Source organism: Sylvia atricapilla, chromosome 3, assembly GCF_009819655.1.
Source record: "Sylvia atricapilla isolate bSylAtr1 chromosome 3, bSylAtr1.pri, whole genome shotgun sequence".
NCBI lineage: Eukaryota > Metazoa > Chordata > Aves > Passeriformes > Sylviidae > Sylvia > Sylvia atricapilla.
The window spans coordinates 99966177-99987731 of NC_089142.1; the positions used below are offsets into that span (position 1 = coordinate 99966177).

Consider the following 21555-nt stretch of genomic DNA (forward strand, 5'->3'; position numbering starts at 1 on the left):
CAAACTCCTTTTGTAAACCTGAAGAAAAACAGTGTGTTCTTCATTATTCTAGCAAAATACACCGATGATCCTGGATTTTGAAACTATTTTTTCACTGTTCTATATTCCCTGTGGTTTTGTTCCTCCTGAAATTATAGTCTTAAATTAATCAGTAAATTGCATTCCTTTCTGACATGAACTCACTTTTTGGTCACTAATGATATAGTCTTCCAATTTTCCCCATTTTCATTCACTTTCATGTCAGCAAGAAATGGACTCAGGATGTCTCTTTTGGGATCCCCTACTTTCCATTCAGCGAGTCTGACTACTCTGTAACTTATGAATTTCCTTGCTAATTTGCTGAAAGTGCTACTCAACAGAGATGCAGGTAGTTAAAAATCTCCCATGAGTATCCTTTTACATGGAGTATTTTCAGAAGAGATAGAATTTCTTCAGAACCACTTGAAATATGCCTAATGTTTGTTTTGCTTTGTTTATATTTCTTCGCAGGAAAATTATTCAGCAGTTTCCTAGCACGGTAAGTGTTTTCAAATATTATGGCAACCCATTTACTTGTTCCATTTCCGTTTCTCCTATACAAATTATGTTACAGTAATCTATACTGATGTCTATTAAAAAAAATCAGCTCATTAAGTTCATCTGAATCCACTAATGGATTCCACATACACATTCATAGGAAGCTCACTTGTAATTTCTGGGCATTTTTTTTATGTACTGCACAGGTGTTTCATGGATCATTTTCTCATTTTTACTGGGACAGTGAATGTATAGGTCAAGTTATCTGTTTTAAGCAACATTTCCTTTACTGTATTTCTTAGCTACTTTCAACACCACATGACAAGCCCCACAGGATCTGATGTCAGGAAGCAAGTCAAACATGTTCTCATATATTTTCATATTATTAATTTATATTACATTAGTTACTCCTCTTAGCCTGAAAGACATCAAAGTGCCATAAAACCATTATAAATAAGTATGCCATTCAATACAGTCTGATCATAGTTAGACTAAAGACGATGAGATTTTTTGAGTCTGAGATTTTCTTTCAAACTAACAGTCTGTAAGATTTTCCACAGTAAAATCTTGATATAGCTTCTACTAAGGTCAGCAGAAGTTAGTGGCAATTACATCAGCCTGGAAATCAGGGATACTTAGGCAAAAATCTGTGCATTAATTGACCTAGAAGATGCAGGAAAAAAAAAAAAAAAAGAAAATGAAACAGCTGAACTTTGAATGTGCACACTTAAAAGCCAGTAGTTAAAATCTGTATAAGGTATCTAAATTCTACTTGTTTTTATGTTAGCATTTATCATGTCACTCATTAGGAAACACAGATATATTCTGAATAGAAATTGAAGCCTTCTAATTTAAAAGGAACCTGGATATTCTAAATACCTCTGGAAAAATCTTGCATGTGGATTATTAGCTAAACATTCACATTTAGTAGTGGAACCTACAGAAGGAGGATGTGAAACTGAAAAAAAAAAAAATCATGACAATGAAGGATGAGAAAAGTTAGAGAAGATCAGCAAGGGTGACCAAAAGACTGGAAATATAGTCCACAGAAAAAATGCAAAGGATTCAAAATGATTGAGTTAACAATGAAGTGGAAAACTGTCACGGTATAAAAGCACCTATATGCAGCAGGGAAATAAAGTAAGTAACCCAGGACCCAAATACAAAGGAAAATAAAATGAAAATAGATCAATTCTGGTATGAAGGTGCATTTACAACAGGGAGACCATTTCACTACAAGAAACATTTCCTGTGAAATGTGATAGTTTTTATATATATATATATATATATATATATATATATATATATATAATGTGGGACAGTGAAAACAGTACAATGGCTACAGTATTTGAGAAAAATTAGTTCAGCTAAACCCAATGACCTATTTTATACAGGAAGCCACGTTAGATTATCAGTGTTCCTTGAAAACTGTGACAGTTTCGATTAATAGGAGATTACAGAATAGGGACAATCTTCAAGACTATGAGTGTCAAGATTCTGCTTCATTTTTACATGGGTATAAAGGGGTCAACATAGCTACAGAACTCAATGGACTTGCTTAGTGTTAGCTGAATAAATCACTGTTGCCTACTCAAGCTCTGTGAATTTTTCTGCCAGTAACAAGATAATGCACAGCTTCATAAGATATGTGGCTTCAGCCATCCAAGGATTTCATAGCATTTTTCAACCTGGAATTATCCTTACATATGATGCATTGTAGGTATCAGGAGAGAAGAAGCCATAGAGAATCAAGTATTATGGAAGCCACAGGTCAGGAAACAGGCTCCATCCAACATTCCACAAAGGCACACAAAGGCTTCATGGGCCTTGCAAACCAGCTTGACATTTACGTATGGAAATTTCAAGAACAATATTCAGATAAGTGTCTTCCAGATTCCTCATGACCATAATGTCTCCTTAAACATGAGCACCTTTTTATTTACTTAAAAGGAGAACATGCTCTCCCTTCTTAGTTATTGAGATGATCTTTGAGAGTGATGCTTTGAAGGCACTGCGGAAATCAATGGAAGCACCTCCAATTTTAGAGTGCTTTCAGGGCCAACCCCAATTAAGATCAACTGGTGCATTACAGAAATAATGTACATAATGTAATTCATTTTAATGGGAGGTACATGAATGATACATCAGGCTACTACTTTTATTGATGACAATTAATTCCTGGGCATATATCCATAGAAGCTCTGCCCATCCTCTGCTAAATCTCAGTCTACCAGCCAGCAAACAAATTTTCTTGCCAGGGATTCACTCTTGCTAATACTGGATTTCACACTGACAATATAAATCAACCAGTGCAAGTGTGAAAGCTGTTCTACTTTCTAAAAAATTAACAGAAACCCTTTTTGAAAACCTAACCTCCTTCAATTCAGACTTTCTGAAGTCTTCCAGATTCCTGCATGTGACTCGACACAGTGAAAGCAGGAAATAGTGGAAACTAATTGATGCTAAAGTATACCAAATGCTGCAAGAGTCTGCATCCCAAAGACAAAATGGATAGACTACTACCTTAAGAAAAGTTTCAAGGTTTAGTTTTTGTTGTTAGGTTTTGGGTTTTTTCACTTTTCATGGGTGATAAACTATATTCAGGAATCTATTTCACATTTAAACTGAAAGCCACGATACAAGCACTAACAGACATAGAAACATTCCATTTCATAGTATGTATCATACTCCTGTGAAAGAATATGCTGAGCAATGAATTAAAACGGGACAAGCAGCTTTCCAGTCTGTAGCAAAGTCTGGATTTGTGCACTTGCTTTTTCACTACACAACATACATCTGTGGAATTACAAAAAAATAGTCCTCATACAGAACAATAACAAAATTCTGTTGCAAACGTTTCTCATCAGTGTTGAAAAAGCAACCACAATCCATTACAACCAATGGCTAGAGAGAAAAAATAAAACAGCTATTAACAAATAGATTTGGAGCAGTTCCATCCTCAATGCACCAACACTGTGGAAAGTGAACAATTGATGGTTAGAGAACATCTACCTAGCCTTGAGAGATCACTCTTCTTTCATCCATTTGGAATGATGTAGCTCTATCCTATATGAATGGATCACTCTTTTTCATCCATTTGGAATGATGTAGCTCTATCCATTAAAACCCAAATACACATATGATTGTGTGCTTTATAACCAGAACCAGTGTTTTTCCACTATCATCTTTAGTATACAGACCCTACAGAACTAGTACCAACAAATAAACTGCATCAAAGCCTCAATTTTTGCTGGAGTGAAATATGATCATTTTGAAGAGATTCACTCCCTTAGCCAAGCATTCCACCACTTTAAGTCATACTGCACAGTACCAATACCAGCTTCAAGACTTTCTATAAAGCACATGTAATTCAGACTTACACATAAAGCAACCTGTATTTTAATAAATTTGTTGTACCATTACACACACAAATTGCTAATAATCATAAATACTGAATGTTATTTATTTCACTAGTATTCATACAGAAATAGCAGAGTTTGCATAAAACTAACTCTGTGATCATGATCTAAATATGAAGAGGCATAATCAAAGTTGGGAGATCTGGTGTTCATATCAAAAGGGTGCTGCATTGAACCATAAATTTACTGTGCATTTAGACTTTTCAAAATTTTTTTCTTGCAATTTATATGTCAGTAATGCATAGTCTTAAACACCTACAATTTATTCTTTTTATATAAAAACTAAATATTAAATTTACAAATTTTAAAACCTCTCTGTTAAAGCTGACTTTCTACTCTATTTTTTTCTTAGAGCTCTAACATTTATTTCAGAAAAAAGATATATAAATTCATCAGAGAAAACCATGAAAATGGGGAATTCTTTTGTCTTTGGTCTATATCTGGCCAAAGTTATAAAGCATTAATCATTTCAAATTTGGCATACTGCTAAAGTAGTAAGTGAATGAATGTTTCACAGGCCTGATTACATGTCACAGCTTGAAACATCAGCAGCTTGTAGCAACAATGCCCATAACATTCTATTTCTGCAACAAGGATTCAGGAAGGAAAAGTCAAAGCCACAAAGTAAAGCAACAATGCTGAATTGTTTTCCTGTGCCTTATTCTTCCTCACAAAGCCTCAAGTTCCTCCCCCTCTTCCTCCTGCAGGTATTATATGGAACAGGATCTCCCCAAAACCTGGAGAACAGGGAAAATAGCTGTGAGTTGGAAAATTCTATAGTTCCAGTTTCTAGGGTGAAATTCTTATTGCCTTTCAGCATATTAAATAAGTCTTTTAAAACTGTCATGTATATATTTATTCAAGCATCTCCTACACAGATTGGATTTAAAAGGTAAACAAGGACAAATTTGGCAGTTGGTAGAACCTTGATGTCTACCCTTTCCATCCTCAATAAACTTTCTTTTACTGAAAGTAATTAGTGACATAGGAAGGGTTTATGTGTCAAATATTAGACTTTATGCACAGCATACAAGACATTTCACAGCATAATCCCTCCTATTCCTTTGTGCATCCAAGTTGCAGCATTGGATGGACCCATAACAGCACAGATTCTTCTATCTGTGAGGCAGCTCTAGGGAACGAAGTCTCAAAAATCAGAACAAGCTCTACCTGTGTGAACAGAATATCCCTCTTACACCATTAGTGACCATTATCATTAGCATATATCTCAGACCAGCCACGTGGCCACCTCGTGAAGGCACTATCAACAAAAATGTCACTCGTGGAAAAGAACTGCCATTCTTGATTCTCTGTAAGAATCTGAACTCTGTTAATCCTTCAGGATTACTCTTTACAAATTTATGATCAATGAAGAGCAACATCTTTAAAACATGAAATCTCTACTTGCTTTCACTGAAATAAAGAAACAAGCCCATTGACTAGATGAAGCTACATCTTTCCTTTTCTTTTAAATAGACATACAGTGAAACTGCAGCTAGGCCACCTTCAGAAGAAATTATTGTTAAATGTTAGAAGTTTGAAAAGGAAAAAATTAACATAAAATTTATTATCACACTGTCTGCTGATAAAGATTTTCTCTTCTCCCCTCCAACTGAGGAAACTCTTTACACTATATGCAACTTTAATTCCAAGAATGTTAAAATCAGGATATGAGAGAGGCCCCTCTCTTCTTATGTTAAGTCTAGAGTTACCTTGTGAGAGACAGTAGATTTTCACTGACACAAATCTACCTTTAATTAGAATTTCTATTTGCACTCTAGTATTACATTTCTTCTTCATTAGTTATTGGCAAAAATGTTATTAAAAAGATTCAGATATGATCTTCATTTCTATTTCACTGTATATTTAATGCTACTGAACTCCTTGTCATTCAATACACCAAATACAATGAAGCAGAATATACACTTATTTCCTTCCAATTAACAAATGTGCAATTTTTTTTTTCTTTTTTCTTTTTACTGCAGTAAGGGCAAAATATTTCACTTGGAGATACTCCAATGAAGTACAACAGTTATTCCTATTGGATAAATATAATTGCAGAAGTTGGGAATTCTTCATATTACACCTCCATTTTAAAAGTTGCATAAATCAGCCTGAGATTTTACTCTATTAACTATGGAATTATGTAAGTCCAAGAATGCAATCTTCTCTATACATTTTAAATATAACTATCCTGGAGTGATATCTGCTCTATATGCCAGGCTACTTAATCAGGAAATTATTAATTAAGGTATCCATCTGTTATAATGCACAAAGCTCAGGTAGCTGTGTGCATTTCATTTTTGCAATTCAATCCTGTGCCACCTTTCAAAGCAATCTGCTCTATCCATTATCTTGAACACTAAACTGAAAGCAAAACAGATTAAATTCTGTGCCTTGAGATATAGGAGGTCCTCTATAAATCAGTAATAGATTTTGATAGAAAGTTGTTTGAAGGAATACCAGTATCTGTAGAGAATGAACTTAAATACTTGCCTATTTTCTTGTGGTTTACAGTGAGTAACAAAGCATTTAATAAGTAGATTTTGCTATCTTTAAGCTTACTTTTCATGAAGAGTACTGCACAGATTGGAAAGAATATTTCAAAAGGCCATGATTTCACTCTATGAATTTACATATCTCTGGGGAGAAAGGCAGGGTTCAAAGAGATCTTCATTCTTTTTCCTACTTCTTTAAGCAAAATACTTGCATTATTTTTACAGGGGCTTTAAGACCTTGTGAAGTAATTATAAAAGGTTAAATGGAACAAGAAAAATAAAATATACTTTATTAAGAGTGCTCATATTTCTCAAATCAGGAAGCCTGGAATACCACAGAAAGTAATTGTCTCTAAAAAAGTAAAAAAAAGGTACTAACAATAAAACCAAAAAAGGTATTAATCACTACAGCTCTTACTGAAGGACAGAATGAGTTACAGTCTTAATTTCAGTTAGAAAAAATACACCGCTGAGTGCACATCTACGCTTATATGTATTTTTCAAAACAAGTCTTGTAATTTCTTTTCTTCAGTATGATATACAATGTATTGATAACAAAGAAAAAAAGACACAAGCTATTGTCCCCATGTTCTGAAGGCTCCTCACTTGAGAGTTTCTATTTTCTTGTAAACACTTTTCTCTGTAAATGGGCTTTCCCACAAAAGAGCATTTTTAATTGTATACAGGTAACTTAAAAAAACCCAAAGCTTACAAATTTGTATGCCCTCGTCACTCCCAAACTTCATTTTCCTAAATAGTGGTTTCCTTGTAAAATTACTTAATTTTTCATTTTGTGCTCGGTTTTACAATTTACAAAGTGTGTTTAAAATCACAGACTCAGTATTTCAAGCTGGTCTCTTGTGAACAAAAAATTTCTTTTATTTGCTATGCAGAGCAAAACTACCATATTTCAAGTCTGGTGATACTTTAACTGGCACCTCGATTAAACACCTCAAAAAACTTTCATTCTGGTAGTTCTAGTTGAAGTAGTTTATTAAAAAACACAAGACTCAGATGCATCACACATGGGTTACTACATTTTTCCCCTAAGCTACATGACTTAAAAGGCATCTGATAAGAATTTCAGGTGCAGTGGTTCAGCTAAGAAGTGACCATAAAACCACTGCAGGAATTACCTCTAGCACTACTTTCAGCTATATTTCAAAGTTCCTCTAGCTTTGAAATGTTTAAGATCAAAAGGTTTCAAAGGAAAATGTTAAGTATTTTCAGCATAAACAGTAGGAGCCTACATAGACCACAGGATGATGCTTTCAGAAGAATGATATATTTGTGCTGTTTTGTCCATTCAACAATATTAATCTAAATAGGCAATAAATAGACAATACTCTAAAAAGTTGACATGAACTCCATGAGAATCTACTAGGATTCTGTTAGTTTTTCTTGTGACGTTTGCAGGAATGTACTATAATTTAATATTTGGGAAAAAAACCACCAGTTGCTTTGATCCTGGGAAGTCCAACAAACCCTCAGATTCGCTTTGTATGTATTTGAGTATTCAACATTTAAAAGTAGAGGCCCGAAAGAAACCTCCTACAGCTTAAAAAAATCTACCAAAACCAGGTAGAAACAAAGAAATTCTTTATTGTCTGAAAACTTCCCTCAGTATTTATTTTATTAAATAAATACTGAGGTGAGAAAGAGGTGAGAAAGAGAATATGAGTAGAGGGGAAAAAGAAAAATTAGTTCAAAACCTCTCTGGATCAAGACTGAAACAGAAATTCAGTGTCATTATTTCAATATAGGGAACTTATAACACACATTTGTGGATGATTTTTCTCCTATAGCATTCTTTTCCCCTTTAACACCTTTCAACAGACAAGGCTAAAGTTGTTAAAAATATATTGTTCTTTAAGAAAAATGACCCTATTCTCTACCAATGCCAGTCAAAAGGCTGATGCTCTTGCTCACATTAAATAAAACAACATATAACAGAAAAAAATCAGATCAATTTCAATTGGCATAATTGCAATGTGACTGACATACAAGATTTCTACACTTCAGACTACAGAAAATAAAAATGTTGGAATGGTGATCATTTACAAATGTCATAGCTGATCCTCCCTCCTTGGCTCCAGAGTATTTGGTCCAAAATGAGTAGAATAAACCAGCTTGAGAAGTTTATTTTGCCTTAGAGTTTTTTTAAGGATTATAAATTACAGTCTCTGAATGCTTTTTCTTAAGAGAACTAAACACCACCTGCAACTATGTCATACTTCAAATGAACCTGCATTATCTACAGTGAATAAAGGAGAGTTGAAAAACCTTTTAGCAGGGACCATTACAAAATTGGATCTTGAAGCAAATAGAGATCACATGGTCTCAAGATATGTAACGATATGCAAAAATACATGTAAAATATTGATATCTTAACTTCCACATTCACTTATTATTTGGAAATGTTCCCACTGGAATGCGGATTTCCTGTCTGCTGTTGACACCACAATACTCCCTAACACTGTCAATATAATTCTGAGATGAGGAACATTTCTTATACTGTCCCATTATTGGGATTTACTACACCTACGTCACTTGGCCTGCATTTAATTTGAGACCCCATTTACTCCTGGCTTTGTAATTCTTTGTTGGACCATTTACTTGGCAGAAATCTAGTGATTTTGCTTGGCATACTTATCCTTCCATAGTAAAAAAGCATAAATAACCAGGGGCAAGTGTGGGCATGCAGTATTAATATTCTTGTTCTAGCTCACAGCAGCACAAACAAAAGTAATTCAAGAATAAAAGAAGTTAAAGCATTCATTTAACACGACCAATGCTGTTGCACTCATCCAAAGTGATCTCAGGCCAGCTGAAACTATTTTCAAATTTAGCTTAGGGTTGTCTGGGGAAAAGAAATTAGCATTAAAAATACATATGAAGAGATATTTACTTTGGGTAAAGTAAATTGTGATCTTGTTTCAAAAATGTGTTTAAAACTTAGCTTCTAAGTGATTTCAAAAGCAAACCCCCAAGGATAAAAGAAAATAACCTTATTTTAGCCTGATGGTAGAAGATAGACAAAACTCCATTTGCATGCTTACTTAAATGAGTCAGCATTTTAAACAACCGATTTCTATATTGATTCAATTAGAGTCAATGTGTAAATCTTAAAGATGCTTTTTTTATTTCAGATAGAAAGTAACAAATTCTAACTATATCAGATATTATACCAGCTGTTGAAATGTCCAAAATGCTACAACAGGAGTTCTGCCTTGCAGAACTATCTTGTAAGTGCTGACATGAATAGAAATTATATTTTACAGAAATAAATACCTGACATCCCTACATTGTGGCTAACAAAAATATGTGGGCCATGAGAATGACAGTAACTTTTTCTTCACTCATACTAAAGAAATTTCAAGAGGATTTTCAACCACAGCTAGGTGTTGTGGGCAGAAGCAAAGTATATTTATATATTAATAAACTAAGCACGGGGACATAATTTTATTTCATTACTGGTCACTTTTTATATTGAATATTAATGCATTGCAGCATGTGGAATTGTTTTGATAAATGGTCTCTGTATGCAAATACTTACAGCCAGGAGGGGAACACAAGGGTGTGAGCATTAAGCTCAATACTTACATGAACATCACCAGGCAAAACACAGGAGCAGTCCAGAACCTCCATCCTCATGGTCTTGGGCCATTAGTCATGGTTTTTCTAGCACTGTTATACTAGCATACCATTACCTAAATATCAGACCACTGTTCTATTATCAGAACAAATCTGAATTTCACACAGCATCATGACTTCAGCAAGGCGGACAGGCAGAAAATTCCCTACAGAGAATAACCTGGTGCTGATTGTATTCACCCAAGAAGGTAGAATAGAAAATTTATTTTCCCGAACAACCAAACCCTCTCTCCCATATTCTGAACACACCATCACAGCTCCTGGCCATGCTTTGTGACCGTCACTGCTCTGTGATCAGCCAGCTTCTCCTGCAAAGCCCATTGACTCAGACCTTCCAGAGCAGGAGGCTGAAGGTATGCTGAGTTTCTTAATCTTAGGCAAATGGATACACAAACAACATAACAAGCTGACACATGAATGTGTCAGAACTAAACAACCAAACCTGTGTAAGAACTCAGGAGAAGGGGGAAGAAAAAAATAAAAGCCAAACAGTTTTACAGAGTTTAAGTCAACTTCCAGCATCTCCATGACACCTCCATACACCACTTTCATGAACAGAAACTGACTTGTACATTTCAGAACAGAAAGTTTGGATCTCACATATTATACGTGTATATTTTATAGATTTTTTATAGGAATAAGGGTGTTATGAATTCATAACAAATGACAATATGTATGTGAGAAAGCAGCAGCAGAACCATCAGGGTTGAAAGAATGGCCTTTCTGGTTAACAAAGAACACTTCTTCAGGGAGACCACTCCCAAAACATCATTCCCAGATGCAAAATTGAGAAAAAGCTGTTTCTGTCGAGGCAAGTGCTCCAACAGCACAGAGATCCCCTCCAGAGAAGACAGCAGTGTGACAACGGGAGGATGGCAGCACACTTGCAGTCTATCACACCCAGCTCACTTTCCTGCCAGCGGAACACAGGGAGACATATGGCACACGCACCTTCCCAATAGAAAACAAGAAGCAGTTGCTGCTCGTTGTTTAAGAGCTCCAGAGCCTGAAGTAAGCAAAAATCTGAAGCAAAGTAACCACCATAACAACTGCTGACTTATAAACATGAGGACAAAGCAGCAGACCAAAAACTGGTTTGTCACTGTCAGCAAAGGGAGGCCAAGGGATGCACCGAGTGCTTTACACCCAGCACACCCTTGGCTTTGTGCTGAACACCAGAATTCCAGGCCAGAGCACTCAGATGTTTTGATGGAAAAGTTAATGAGAGTGAGGGAGTGAACGAGTGAAATCTATGGAGTACAACTGTGACCTGATCAAATAATTTACTTAGACATTTTCCTGCTTAAAAACACCAAACAAGACAAACAGCAGCAACAACAACAACAACAAAAAAAAACAACCTGACAAAGCAAAACCCAAACAAACAACACCAAAAAATCACTTTGCCTCTCTCAAAGGCTTGCACAGTTTTGTTTAGATACTGTACTCCTTGATCAGGTTTGACTAAAATCTAGCAAAGCCTAGGATAACTCTACAACAGCAGAACTCCAGTGTCTTAAACAGAAGCCAAATGGTTCTTCTGAATTAGCACCTCTGTATTTCACTGAAATGAAACAGAAATCAAGAAAATTAAAACATGATAAACATCAATTACATTTAGCATGCAAAAAATCCATGCTTCACTCCCCCCAAAAAATATTTTTGTGGTTTGTATTCACAGTTTTGCTCCAGGCCCTCTCTCAGTTTCTTTCTGAAGTAGTATTGCTTGTTTGTTTATAAATAAATAGATTTATAAAAGCATTTACTGCACTATATACAGAAATCTGCTATTTATTCATTCATTTGTGTCATGCCCCAAGTACCCCAGACGAAAAACTGGCAGGCTGGAACTTATAATTCCCAAGATCATTAGAACATGAACCCTTTCACTTTTGACACATTCAATGTTATAATGATTGCAAAAGTCTGCTAAAGTACAATTCTAGGACTGGACAAAGCTAGTAAAGGACATAAAATAAATGGATATTTTTGATAAAAAGAAATTTCCTTTAAGGAAAAACTAAATTAGTGAAGGGTTTGGAGGGAAAGTGAGATAAATTAACTGTAATCGTTAATAAAAGCTTTGAAGGCCAAGCCATTTCACTGAAATTAGGAAAGCTAAACCATGAAACTGACAGCACTAATGAAGATGCTTGCAGGGAGCTCTTTTTCCACAAGCAGAACATTTACAGAATAGACTAGCAGTTCAGGCCAGAGCTGTAAATACCACAAATGAATTCAAGAGTCAGCAGTCATTTTCACAGTGCTGGGTGTAGAGAAGAATTAAAGACAGCCTGGCTGCTTGGGTCACTGAGGTTGACATAAATCTCAAGTACCACGTGCTCCTGGAGCTAAGTGCCAAATCTCAACTCCACAAGCCCCTGCCTGCTTGTGGTCAGTGAAGCTTCTGGGTTGTGAAGGCGCAATATTTCAGGGGTCTGCTTACAAGACCTGTTTCATCTCCTCATCAGTATGGATTGCTCCTCCCTACATTATATTTTCAATAGATGTGTTTTAAATATTCAACTAAAGTTGATTCAAATACATAAAACTTTTAGTAGGCTTTTTTTTTAAATAAACTGTTTTTAATATAAACCAATGTGCATCCATATCCTATTTATTGCTCCAGCTGATGGCAAAGACTTTAAATGTGGGAATCCAACTGATTCTTGTCAGCATGGTGCAATACTGCACAAAAACATAAGAATCAGATGTCATAATTTCTGATCTTCCTGAGCCTCCAAACAATGCCCAATTGGTTCACTGTTGTATTCAGCAGTGACTCGCATTCATCTGTACCTAAAAGACTATTATAAAGCAGAGATCAAAGATACACAGCTACTTTGATGAATGAAGGACTGACAGGGGCCTTTCACAGATCACAGGACCACTCACAGCAGCTGTAAGAACGGATATTTTTCCATACTCACACTCCTAATTTTTCCCTACACTTTCCTGAAGTTGTCCTTGTTTCACATAATAGTTAGAGAATCAAAAAATCTTATATTAAAAAGCATTCCCCCACTGTTGTCACTTGCATGTAAACATGTTTATGAATAAAAAAAATACACTATAAATTGCCATGTAATAGTTCAAAGTACAGAACGTTCTTTTGCAAAGTAGCATTTCAAAGTGTGTTATCTTTCTATGCATATAAATGGCAGAAGAGGCATAATGTCAAGACATGACCTTTTCAAAAGAGAAAGATAGATACATTGAGAAATATATCCTCCCCACTTCCACATTTACTTCATAGAGCCTCTCCAGATGAGGTACACATCTTCCAGCTTCAAAATACATAGAATTTAGTGTCTCTCTTCTCACAAAAACTTTAGCTCTTTCCTTTAAATTCTGTGTCAGTGACTCCTTTCTCAAAATTAAATCTGTGTTCACCAGAACAAAATCCCCCTGACCTTCAGTAACTAAGTCAGCAGTTGACAAGTATCTTTACAAAGACATCTCCATTGCAGTGTTAGCAAAACTTAGCATTTTATCTGTGTTGTTTTGTTTTGGTTTTTTCCTTGAATGTTGAAATGGTTCCTTACACATTAACTCATCAGCTTCACTGCTAGTCTTGGCAACATGTGATTTATTAATTTGCTATCCTTCAATACTGTTCTCCTGAGTCACTCAGGAGAGGACTCAGAACCCACAGATGTCTAGGAAAAAACTTGCCAAGTATTTCCCAGGAGTCAGCTTGCAGCAGATACTAAATACTGCCATTAAATATCACATAATTCCGAGAACATACATTTTTCATATCCAAAATAAGTATCTGAGAGCAGAACAATAACAGTAAAAGCAAGAAGCCAGATCAGCAAGCTAGATTGTGTGGAGATGAGAAGCAAGATTAAAAATTAATGTGAAACAAAAGGAAGTAGTATACCTGACAAGACACTACAAATGCAGAAATTGTGATTCTTTTTATGCAGATGGAGAATATCAGAATTAGAGCAGCTGCAGAGAGCTGACAGTATAAAATTTGCATTAGAATTCAAGCATGAGTTTTCTTAAGAAGTGCAGACAGTCTTCAGAGAGAAGGCAAAGAGTAACCATATAACCAAAAACAGGACCAAAAAACACCCAACAAACAATCCCCCCCCCCCCAAAGAACAAGCTAATTAAAAGAAATAAGTTTGAGAAAGTTAGAAAATTACAGTAAATAATGTTTATCCTATTTGAAAACATGCATCTTCTCTGAACTTTAAATATTATTACAACAAAAGAACTTTCCTCAGGTGAAGTAGTTGCATAGAACCTATAGCACTAACGAACAGCCAACAAGAATTGGGAAATTTTTTTATCATTTTGATATATTTTACTCTACATTTTTCAGTTATTTCAACATTTTAACATTCCTAATTAGAAATAGAGCTTCTTAAAATGTCATGTTCGTGTCAGAACTTTCCACTGCTTTGGAAAACTCCTTTTCTGTTCATTCAGGCACTTCTATTCTGCTTTCCAAAAGCAGTTTCTTCCATCAAACAAAAATCCACTAATTTGCATAAAGAGCCACTCTGGAGGGATCCAGAATAGATTGTTTCAATAAAGCATACTTACAGAGTATAGCTAAATACAGCAGTGACATGCCAGTTAAAGTAATTTGGCAAAACAAAGCCGAGATGTGAACATTTGCTGGCAGAACAGTCACTGTTCCTGGTATAGTTCCAAATAATAAGTTTAGTCCCAGTCAGAACACTCATGATACAGGTTGTCCTCCATGTGCCCTCTCCTTTCAGCACTTCACTGGGTCAGGACTTAACTTCCCACAGAGCCAAATACAAGCAATGCAAAATGTTAGTTTTAAAATAATACAAATAATGTACACAGTAATTAACTTTTAAAACAGGCAGTAGGCCCTTAGCCTTCCATGAAAAAAAGAGAGAACCATGAATCTGGACTCCTTTTAGATTTGAATTATTTCATAGATGTTGAAATGTTGGTATCACCTATAACTGCACCAGCGGTCATGGAACAACACATGCCATGCTCACCACCAAACCTATAAATACATACCTAAAATTTGGCAAAGATTTCACTCACGACCTTTTCTTTGTTGGGTAACTTAGTTACATAGTTACATTTACAGTAAACCATGCTAATATTTTTGTCAGATTTTTCCAGCATTCATTTGATGACACTCATTGTTCAAAAAGCATTGAAGATGCAGTGGAAGAGCTGTTTTAAGGCAGCTTTAGAAAGTCTCAAACCCTTAGAGTATCACAAATTATTTACAACAAACTAGGGTGAGGAATAGAGATGTATTGAAACCCTAGAGTAATCTAATTAAATTTGGCTGATTTTTTCAGTGGGGATTTCGCTTTCTCCTGACTTTTTTCCTCCCCTTTGTAATTTCTTAAACCATATTTCGTTCAATTTTAATAAAAATATTAAAATGAAGACAATCTGGACATCCCAAACCATCACCATAAAATACATTTTCCTTCCTCTAGCAAAAGGATGGGTCCTCTGAACATTCTCTCCTTTCACGGAAGACCCCTCCTTTTCCTTGCTCAAAGTTACATCTCAGAAGTTTTTTGGAAAATAATGCTTAGAACAAAATCAAATTCTGTACAAAATCAAATTTCTATACTTGAAAATGCACATGCAGCTTTATGAGACTTGGGACAGGCCTGAAAGTTGTAAATTTTTATCTTTATTTTAATCCTCACAACAACGCATATGTTGATCTTCTGCACCCTTGTCCATGAGTGTGGAAAACAGAAAACTTCAGATAAATCTCTAAGGCATGAGGGGGTTTGTAAGTTTAAATTTCTGTATTAAGCATTATGCAAAGCTTTAGGTTTTAGTTTTTTTAGACTAGGTCCAATTCTCTGCATACAGAAATAAAGTAATCTCTAAAACATTTATTTTGCCACCATTATTACCTTCTGGCATTACCAGAAGGTTAAAGTCAGAGTGAAGTTCCGCAAAAAAAGTAAGATAATCTTTGCACTAAGGAGTTTGTGACCCAATATGCCTTTACTCAGCGAGTGAAGTGACTCTGGCAATGGTGCACAAACTATTACCTGTAGAATCGGCACTACTCTGGACTTATTTCCCACCCCCGACAAAGAACTTATGGCAGGTTCTCCTGTTCTGCCAACACAACAACAATGCATTGTACCATGAGGCCTTCTTACATTGCTGGAGAAACAAAGCCAAACACCTCTTCCATTTTATATGGCTTTCAAAAATTGTCAGCATGGATCACAGGAAAGCTCCCTGAGAACCAATGCTGACTGCCTCAGAGAAACAGCTATTTCCTTTTTTAAATAGGTTTCTGCATAACTTTCCCTAGTGTAGCTAACACGAGAAAGTAAATGCTCAAATTGCATCTCTTTGGGCTTAATTAAAACAGCTTTTATCAGTTTGTTTGCAACGCAATTATGGTATAAGCAGTATGCTCTTGACCATGTCAATGAAAGGCAGCAGAGACAGTCTTTAAAAATACTGCATTCCTCATCCGAGGAAATGAATAATTTCAGTCCTAAAATGTCTTGGAAAATTGCTTTTCAGTAGGTCTGTTATATTAAATGGTTTACCAGATCTAAAGAAAACCGCAAACAAATTAATAACCCCCACAGAACATAGCCAGGACAGCCAAGATGATCTTATTTAAGAGAAGATGTGATCAGAAAACTGTCCTGTTGTCATACATATTGAAAAGCCTCCAGAAGACACTCATGCTATACAACAACATAGTGTTTTCATTTATAGAGGTAACCAGTGCAAGATACATCTTAATCCTTCATAAATTATCCAGGTGGTGACAGAGGAAAGTCAACTAGGGAAAAAAGTTTGGGAATTGAAAAAAACAAATTAAATATTTTGCTTATAGAAGTGAAAACAATATTAGGCAATGCAAGATTAAAGAATTTTTTTGCAATACCGGTTGTGAATTACTGTTATTTTTAAGATGTTTAAATAAATGAACAAAATTTTATTTAAAAGTGTATCAACCACCAGACAAGAAAAATGCTGCATACTAGCTACAGATAATGACAAAGAGGATTGAACTCAAAATACAGAATTCAGATTCTCAAATAGAGTTTTTTCAGGCCTCACTTTCTGGTGAATACCACCGTATTTACTGGTGGTATCCCTGCCAGAGAAAATGATGGCAGAAAGATTTTCCTGGGGAGATTGTTCAGGTTCCCAGACCAAAGTCTTCAAAAAGAAATAGTCCGTTCATCTGGCTCTTTCCATCCACCAGGGCAAATTTTACATCTTCAAACTGAACCACAACAATACATCTCTTACGATCCCATTGCAGCCTCCCAAATTTTAATTCTCACAATTTCTTCTATGTGCTCCAACTGGCTCATCAACTGCCTGCTACTTACTGTATCTCTCTCCTCTTTACTGCAAGTCTGTTAGTGTTAGATCCCACATTCCCTACTTCAGTCCTACCCCAATGCTCTGAACTTAAAGTGAATTTACAGATACTCCACAAGGCAAAGAAAGAAAAGAACAGAATAACCTTTGTCAGCTCTCAAAATGCTGGCAACACCACTGCTGTCACCATTGGTTTTGTAGTGGTACAGCTACAGCTTTGTTACAGGTGGCACAGCTTGGAAGATTTGGTTTATAACCAGAACATTTGGTACGTTTTGTAGAATTGCACTTCATTTTGTCCTTGGACTTGGAAGCACTGAGCCCACTGAACTGACACAAAGATGCAGTGAAATCAATGCAACTCAGCATTGGTTTACTGTGTAAACACACAGCTGACAAAGCCACCTCACAGACACACCTCAAGTACTTCAGGACAAGTCTGCATAATATATACATAGTCCATCCTCAGATGTGAGCAGAAGTTCTTCAAATGCTATGCAGATATATCTTCTGCATGGAAAACATATTTAGAGTCAAATGTGGACATATGGGAGATAAAGACTAACACAAGTCTATGTGAGATTATCAGCTCTGGGTCCAGCACAACAGAAAATTTATGTCTGTAAATTTTAGAAGTAGTGCTAAATAAATTCAGGTTTATAGGACTGGAGATTTATTTAGTTTAATTTAGCACTGAGCAGGAAAACAGTTTTTACAGTGATTCTAAATGAACATCATATTCTGAGCAATAGGTAGGCAAGCAGAAGGCCAAAACTAACACTAAATGGATTCAGTTTGGGGGGAATTCTCTTAGCACAAGTCTTGTTCCTGGACAGCCATTTCCTCTCACATTATTTATGACTACTGAAATTAGTCAGCATCTTTCACAAAACATTATTTAAAAAATTCAGGCCAGTTTTTCAGCATCACGTTAATTCAGGATAATATGGTTCCCTGGACATTTTTTTTCTGTACTTTCAATGAAATAATATATAAAATACATATATTATTTTTATTACAGTAACATTCATTTGATGCTATTTGAACACAGAGGGAGAAAAGGTCAGGGCTTTTCAGTTTAAAGTACCTGAAGGAGCATTTGAGTTGTGCCAAGAGCCAACAGAATTTTAAAAGTATAACGAACAATTTGAATGACATATTGGGATTTGAATGTTCAATACACTTTATTCTTAGAGGTGGTTAAAAATAAAATTTGTTTAAAACAGAAAGAAGAAAAGCAGAACATCTGAAAACACAGACAGCCTAAAAGAATTCCCTAGAAGGTAAAATCTAAGAGATGTTTTTTGAAAGCAGCCCTGGAGAATGAATAAACTAAGATTGAAATCTAAGAGAAGGTACAGCTATGACAAGAAGAGTTTTGGGGGAAAGGAGGAGAAATAGTTTTGTTTTATTTTGTTCCAGGGAAACAGGGAAATTACAGATATACAGGGAAAAACTGCTTTAGATTTACAGGGAAAAATCCAACAAATCTATACCAGGTTATTTTGAATTTGTTATTTTTGGTGAAGTCTCTGTTGATGTTTTATTTTGCTTTCCCAATTGTCTCATATTCCTGAGCAACTGTATACAAGAGATTCTACTTAAAACTCTTCTTTGAAACTGTACTTTGTAATCCTGTACACCTCCTACCTCTTCAGCACAAGTAATTTTAACTCACAGAAAGTAGTCAAGTAAAGTCAAGTCAAGAAAAACAAATCCACAAGTTCTTTCTAAGGGCAATATCAAAACCTTTAGAACAGAAGGATGCTTGTGAAAGTGACAGTTTCTGCATCATCTCAGCTATCAGAAAAATATATTCTACATCTGCTTTTTCGACCTCTAGCAAATGAAGTGTAGTACAAGCACAGTAGCCTCCTATATTTACATATTTGTGGAATTTAGGTAAACATTGTGCTAATATTAAGGGTCCTAAACCTTTAATTATAATTCTTTGAGCATGTTATAAACCTTGAAAGCAAACCCTAATCAGTGGAGTTGAATACTTTTTGAGAATTGGTTCAGGAAAGATGAAGCCTACACTAAAGAGGATAATGAAAATTGGGCTTTTTGATGACAGTTGACATAAAGCAGTTAGGAAATGTTTGACAATTACAGTCGTTCCATGATTTAGAGGAACAATTCTAACAGCAATTTAAATATGAGATCCAAAAGGGACATTTTTCCATCTGCATGAAGGATTAATCTGTCTGACCTATCTAAGAATCCCAGAAGCAGCCTGTAATAATCACACTATTGCTCCTGAACATGAAGGTATCACACACTTCAAAGTCTGATGTGAGGTAGCTAATCAGAACAGAAAAGAGAAAAGTAGCACAGTGTCCTTTATAGCACCATGTCATTACAAGATGCTAGTGATGGACTTTTCTGTAACCATAACACACCATGACTGTCAAAAAATTATAGCTGAGTCAACAGTGGTCCTTCAGCTCATTCATGGACTCCTGCATTTGCAGCAGGCAGACTTTTTCAGAAACCACTTTCCTGAAAAAGTAATAAAAATTCATGTCAACCAAGATGACTAATATATTTTTTTCCGTATTTGCTATTCGTTTGGGAGGAGTCAGGAGCAGTTTTCGGTTCGATGTGTATATGAACTTCAATGTATTTACACTAACAACAATATAAAAGTAACTTCAATGTATTTACACTAACAATGTAATAGTAATATTTGTTGTTACATTTCTTTCAGATGAATTTCAAAGGTAAAGAGCATATCTACTCTTACAGGTATCAAAACAATTTTGAGCAGTTACAAAAAGCAGCTAGTCCTGGATGTTTTATACCAACAATAACCATAAGAATGTTAATTATATGTGGAAACATCACTGAACACTGGATCAATGTTTTACTTTATCAAATCTTTCATCTTCATTATTGGATAAATATGTCAAATACATTAAATGTATCACAAGTGTACCGGAGATCACCGCAGACCTCCAGCTATGGGATGAAAAGGAAACCATAGGTGTCATTTATAACCACTGAGAAAACTTATCTCAGCCATATCGTGCCCTGACCACAAAACTTGAGTCAACTGCTTCAAAATGACTGTGTAGTGTGGTTCTTATGAACACAAAACAGATAATTTAAAAGGAGATTACACTTCTATTTTTTAGCCATTTTTATTATAAAGCACTTACTTGTAAAATGTATAGAGGTAGGAATTTTCAATTCAAATCTCCAGTGTTGAAATTAAAACTAGGAATCCAAGGATTTTTTAACATATCTGAGATCACAAACCACCCTAGACATCCTGTTCCAGTTTGAAGGTTAGATTTTGATTCCAAAGGTGCTGTGTGGAATATTTTCTCAGTAAGTTGCATAATATTATTTATAGCCATGTTCCAAGACAGCATGATAAACCTGCTCTGATAGAGAGTCACCTTGACCCGATTCATCTCCTATTTTGTTATAATGCTAAGTAAAATAGACCACTTACACCTCCTCTCAAGATGAGTGAAGCTATTTACCAAATTGCCTATATAAATCTATTATTGCATTGTCTCAGCCTAAGGTACTAAGAAGTCCTGAAACAGTGAGTAAAAGGTCGCTTAACAGTTTGAATTCTGTTGTCATGCTTGAGCATTGCTCTACAGACTAATATTCTGATCTTCCCTCTTTATTTACAGAATAGATTAACTAAAAATGAATAAACAACAGGTTCATGCCCTGCCTAAAAGCTAAAGAAACTCAAAGTTCTGCACTAAGCAAATGAAGCAAGTTCCAAAATCAAAACACTCTCACACCAAATTCCTCTCCCTCTTTACATAAAACTTTAGTTACCCCCATTGATCCCAGCTATGGCAGGGAGATCCATGAGTATAGAATTTCCAGACTATTTAGCACTTAGAGTAATGAAATTATTTTACAGTCAATTTTTAATAAAATCTTCTATATAAACTATGTCAAGCAATTTGTGGTACAGGCAGAGATTATAAGGAAGCAGCAAGGGTACATGCTCTGCCTATTCTGTTCACAGCAGAGGAAAGCTTTGCTTTCTCTTCAAAGCTTGACTACACAGCACTGCTCAGCTCCCATTTCTCTTTTGTGGCTCAGGGAAGACTTCTCTTCTGCTGGAATTCCCTTTTACTCATCACAGTTTACCCATT

The 21555-nt window shown here is 35.5% G+C and overlaps 1 protein-coding gene across 11 annotated transcripts in view; it reads right to left on the reverse strand.

Annotated features, from left to right (window-relative positions):
• Positions 1-21555, reverse strand: part of NRXN1 (neurexin 1) — a 667911-nt gene that overhangs the window by 419818 nt on the left and 226538 nt on the right. The gene's annotated exons all lie outside the window — the stretch shown is intronic.